The following is a 6000-nucleotide window of genomic DNA, read 5'->3' as shown; positions in this document are numbered from 1 at the left end:
ACATAATATTTACTAGCCGTGTGACCCTGGGCAAGTCACTTAACCCCAATTGCCTCACTAAAAAAAAATTATTCTTGTCCATCCATACCATCCATAGACTTCAGCAGTCTGCCCAAAGGCCCATAACACCCCAAAATGGTTAAGAACCCCTGAACAACATGGAAAAGAATCTTGTCTAGCATGGACAGTGGGGCTTGTGGTGGTAGGGAAATAATACTCCAGTATTACAATGAATTAATTATCTCATCAATGTGATTATTCCCTGCAACATCAAAGACTACAATCCATTCATATCTGCCCATCCTATTCAGTTTTCATCCATGTCTTCCTCAGGAGATCCCAGCACATGTGCTGGGAGCCTTCTTTATGCCCTCTTAGCATTGGATGGATACCACTCAAGCATGTGCACTGCCCATTAACTGTCTCTAACTGACCCAGCCATCTTTTTTTTGAGCCATGTATTTCTCTAATATCTTTTATACTACTTCTCTTTAATTCTTTGTTTATAATATGTTGTGACTCAATCATGCTGGTATGTGCCTCTTCATTGCTTTTCGGGGGAGCTGCAACTTCATTCTTCAGAGACTATAGTGTTCAGTGCCTTGCAGCCATCCGTGAAACATCATCAGAAGAATGCCTGTGTGAATGGGTTTTTGTTTCATACAGAAGCTTGGGGTTCTGAAAAGAACCAAGCCCAAAGTTAATCCAGCCCTCTTTCTTCCTGTATTGTTCTGGACCCAGCTCAACATCTATTTGTGGTATCTGACCCAGGTGTGTGTGTGTAGATAGATGGAGGGATGGATACATAAACACAGCTTCCTAGGTATGCCACTTAATGGCATTGGTAGAATAGGTCTCATGCTTTGAATATGGCTGTAGGCTATATATTTTTGCATGTTAAAAAAAAACAACAGGCTAAGTAAGAGGTGCTGAGATCACAAAGACCAAAAAATAAATTAGAATGTAAACTCTCTGAGGGTAGGGATTATTAGTGGAGACAACTGTACACTGTGTGTGTGTATATGTGTGCAAGTGTGTGTGTGTAATGTAACTGTGAAGAAATTAGGAAATCAGAAAGAAGGCAGTGTTGTAGAGAGTGTTTTTGCTAAGGATCAATAGAAGGAAAACTTCATACTACCCAGCCAGGAGGAAACAGATGAGAAATTTTGGAAGTAGGTGACAAATTGGCTATGGAATCATGATATTGTAGTGATGAGGGATCAGAGGACTCAATTATCCTGGCATTGGAAGCCCAGTTTCTGCCAAAAGTAAAGAAGTTGATAAATTATTTTTCCCCAAATGGCCAATTTTATTTTTCAAAAGATGACTGCTCCATTTTATAATTAATAGGATCATGATTTTTAGAGCAAGAAGGGACCTTTAGAAGTAATCTGGTCCGTCTCTCTCATTTTACATATGAGAATACTGAGGATCAGAGAGGTAGGAAGTGCCAAAGCCAGGTTAAAACTATATCCAACTTTCTTTTTTTCTTGAATACATCTATAATAAATTGGATCTGTTATGTGATATGTGGGAACTACTCCAATACCATCAGTGCTTCCTCATTTTTTATAATTTGTATCTGTTTACCATAAAGTATACATAGTGGCACTCTGTGACATACCAAAGCTTTTCTTTCTGTCTTTTCACATTCTGTGGGCACAGAGTACCTTCAGTCTGTCGTCTTTTGCTCTTGTTTCATAACTGGTTCGTATCCTCTTCCAATTATACATTTCCCGATTGATCTCTTTTTATGCCACTATTCACACAAGTAACCCCTGGCATGCCTTAATTTTGAAAGCACAGATTTCAAAGGATTCCAAAAGCAGAATGAATAGGATCTTTGATGGGGGAGATTGACCAGAGACAGATAGGAGGCCTTCCGAAATGAAATTATGAACACAAGCTCTTTTGATGAAGAAGAATATGAGAAGTAATCTAAAGGCACCAGTGTGGATAATTTTGAGAGTAATCAGCTAAGTTAGATTTTTTTTAAATGTTAAAGATAGAAATAAGGACAAGTAACTGAGGATCTATACCAAAGAATATCATGATTTTTTAAGGCTGTGGTCAAAAGTCCTAAGACAAGGAGACTCAAGAAGAGAAAAGACCAGTATTTGGGGCAGATGGGATGATAAGCAAACAGTTTTTCTTCCATTTTTTTTTCCTAACAAGGAAAATGACCTTCAGACTAGAAAGGACAGGACAAAAATAGAGAGAAATTAACCCAAGAAGTGAAGAAATAGTATAAAAATACCTAACAGTCCTCAGTGAATTCAAGGTCCCCAGACCTAGATACTTCAAGACCCAGAATACTTCAAGAACCAATTGATATGATTATTTAGCCACTATTGTTCATCTTTAGGGGGTGTGAAATGCATGAGATGAGAGGTGGCCAAATGTTCCATGTTTTTTAAAGGGAAGCAAGTGATATCACTAAATTCTAGACTGATCTTCATCTCTTGGAAAAATTCTAAAGGGCATTGAAGGTATGGCTTATGAACATTAGAAAAGGAAGTGATGGTCACACAGAACCAGCATGGATTCATAAAACAAAATCAAAATGAAAAATCAGGTCATGCCAGATGAGCCCTATGTCCCTTTTAAGAAGGCTTACTAGGTTGGTAGAGTAGGAGAGTGTCTTTTACGTAGTGTAACTAAATGTCAGCCAAGAATTTTGTGCTGTCATCATGGGCTAGATGGAAGGATGAGGACTAAGCAGTAAAACAAGTAAATGTCTGCAGCTGATTAAATGATGCAAGAGTGCTCATTATCAAGTCAGTATTAACAAGGAAGGGAGTGTGTAGTCGAATGCTAGGAATTTATCCTGGGACCTCTGTCAGCTTCCCCCCCCCCCCCATCCAGCTTGAAGATCGTTCTACTTAGGGGAGAGAACAATGAAAATAAGAAATTTTGCCTCCTTTCCATGGTTTATCACCCACTCCCTGTCTCCCTGCGAGCAATGTGTCTGTCTGTACTTTGTTGGCACTCTGGCCTCTGAGATTTGATCTGGTATAGCAGAAAGAGCCTTGAATTAGGGATCAGAAGAACTGGGTTTCAAATCCCGGCTCTGTTAATCTATTAGAAGTGTGACCTTAGACCAGACACTTAGCCACTTGAGAGTATAATTTCCTTATCTAGAAAGTGAGGGGCTTAAAAGAGACAATTGCTAAGAATTGAGAGGGACCTCAGTGGCTGCCTAACTCCTACTTATACCACATAGTCATCTAGCCTTTGCTTACAGATCTCTGCTGAGGTGGAAACAGCTGTCTCCTTAGGCAGCTTGCTCCCTTTGGGGAAGTTCCAATTGTTTGGTATTTCTTCCTTACTTCAAGCCCAAATTTGCCCGCTTTAGAACTTCTACCTGTTTCTGGGGTCAAAGTGAGTAAGTCTAGCTCTTCTTCTACATGATAGCCCTTCAAACACTTGGAGAAAGCTATCATCCGTGCCTGTACTCACCTCATCCCGATATACAAATTTCTATTTCGTTCAGCCGATCCTCAAATATCATAAACTTACAGCCCTTCAGTATCCTGATTGCTAGCCTTTGGATGTTCTCCTATTTACTAATGTTCTTAATATGTTCCCAGGACTGAATATAATACTCCAGATATGGGGTGAGCAGAGTTTAATAGACAGTGGGACTGTCACCTCTTCATTTCTGGATGCTATAGTTCTCAATGGCATGTTAAATCATGTTAGCTCATTGAGCCATTCTAAATCTGTGAGCCTAAAAATTGGATTATGGCATTGATATTTTGTTTATCAAGTTTACAGGTGACACAGGAAAAAGAACTAATACGTTAGATAAGCCATGATTCAAAAGGATTTTCTTAAGCTCGAATCTGCTAGGCCACTGGGTGAACTTAATAAGGAGATTTTAAAATTGAAATCCTCTTTGAGTACTTCATTGTGGCGTAGTAGTTATCCTTAAAATGTAAAGATTATGCCAAGACATAGAGTAAACTCTGTCAAAGTCTACCAATTTACAAAGGCTTCACTTTGATCCTGGTAGTCTGTTTTCTAAGACTCAACCTAAGTATGATGAAACTCATCACCAATACATGAGCCTCTTAATGACGTATTCTTTGGCTTTGGCCATGAAACAGAATACAAAAAAGTGATCCTTTGGTATTGTGTGGATCCCTTCTCCTTCTACAGTGATGAAAAAGGCTGAAAAAGGAGGCAGAGGGTACTAATAATCACAGTTTAGACTGGGAGTAAATGTTGACTTGGATACTAAACCCTTTTCTGAGAAATTGATATAAAGATTTTTTCCTGTTGGTTTTTCTTCTTATCCTGGATGCATTAGTTTTATTTGTGCAGAAGCTTTGTAGTTTCACAGAATCAAAATTATCTAATTTCTGTTTTGTAATTGCCTCTATCCCTTGTTTAGTTAATAATACATCTCTTACCTACAGCTATGGGAGGAATATGATATATAATCTGCTTCCTTTTAACTTTTTTTTGTTATGATCATTAATGTTCAGGTCACATATCCGTTTTGAATTTTTTGTGAAATATGGCATAAGATGTTGGTCAAGACTAATTTCTACCAGGCTGATTTCTAGTTTTTAGCAGTTTTTATGAAAAAAGGAGTTCTTTCCTAAGTAATTTGTGTTTATTGAACAGTGGGTTATTGAGTCCTGTTGTTTGCAATTCTTCCTTGTCTATCTGTTCCATTGATGATATAGTTTCAGATCTCACAATGCTAGTCCACCTTCAACCCTACCTTTTTATCATTATTTGCTTTAATTTTCTAGATTTCTGTTTCTGTAAATGAATTTTGTTATTTTTTGAGTTGTGTGAAGTCACCCTTTAGTGGCAGCTAGGTGGCACAGTAGATACAGTATGAGACCTGGAGTCAGAAAATCTGAGTTCAGATGAGTCCTCAAACACTTACTAGATGTGTGTCCGTGCGTAGGTAACTTAACCCTGTTTGCCTCAATTTCCTCATCTGCAAAATGAGCTGAAGAAGGAAATGGCAGCATCTTTGCCAATAAAACCCTGCTTGGAGTCGTGAAGGATCAGATATGGCTGGAACGGCTAAACAACAACAAAAAGTAAACCTTTGATAATTTGGTATAACGTTACAGCTGTAAATCAACTTTGGCTGTATTGACTTTCTTTTATTATATTGACAGGGCCTGGCTATGAGCAATGAATATTTTTCCAGCTGTTTTAGTTACTCTTTATTTTTTAAGGGAGTACTTTGTTATTAATTGTCTCAGTATCTTCAATGCTTTCGTTGGATTTTCTATGTAACCGTCATGCTGTCATCAGATAGGAATAATTTTGTGTGCCCTTTGCCTCTCTTTATGCCTTTAATTTCTTTCTCTTCTCTTATTGCTGTACCCAGCATGGCTAGAACTGTATCAAATAGTGGGGAGAGCAGTCATCTTTACTTTATTCCTTTACTGGGAAAACAAGTTCATTGGTTTAATTTTTTTTTCCAGTACTCTTTCCCAGAGAGTCATATAACAGATAGTGTTTTTAAAGACCAAAAATAAAAAAGAAAGAAAGAAAAAGAGGAGGAAAATCAGTATAATCTGATCAATATATCAAAGAAGTCTGAAAATGTATATAATGTACAACACTGTGGTCCTCTGACCTCTGCAAAGGGGTGGAGTGGGATTGATTTTTAAACCAAAGATGCATTCCCTCATTTAGAGAGGTTAGATAGGGGTTGTGCATGGCTGTCTTTTTTTTTTAAATGAAGCATGTAATCATTTTAGAATGATTCAGTTCTCTCTAAAAGGTCCAGTTTGAGTAGCATTTGAATGGCAGTCTTAGTGTCCAGAACAAGGAAGATGATGATTTCGCAGTACTGCACCACAGGCACTGGAATAATCTGTTCTAGGTACTCTAGGAGATTGACAAGACTAGAACATATCCCCAGGGAGGAAGAATAGTTTAGTTAAGAGACTGGAGATCATGCCTTCCAAAGATTAATTGAAAGTATTGAAAACTACCAAGGAAAAAGGAAGAATTAAAGGAGGG

The 6000-nt window shown here is 38.0% G+C and overlaps 1 protein-coding gene across 1 annotated transcript in view; it reads left to right on the top strand.

The window, feature by feature from the left end:
* PIWIL1 (piwi like RNA-mediated gene silencing 1) overlaps positions 1-6000 on the top strand; it is a 63273-nt gene that overhangs the window by 49020 nt on the left and 8253 nt on the right. The window lies entirely within an intron of this gene.

Source organism: Vombatus ursinus, unplaced genomic scaffold, assembly GCF_900497805.2.
Source record: "Vombatus ursinus unplaced genomic scaffold, bare-nosed wombat genome assembly UNPS02014935.1, whole genome shotgun sequence".
Classification (NCBI taxonomy): Eukaryota; Metazoa; Chordata; class Mammalia; order Diprotodontia; family Vombatidae; genus Vombatus; species Vombatus ursinus.
This window is presented reverse-complemented; position numbering and strand designations above follow the sequence as displayed.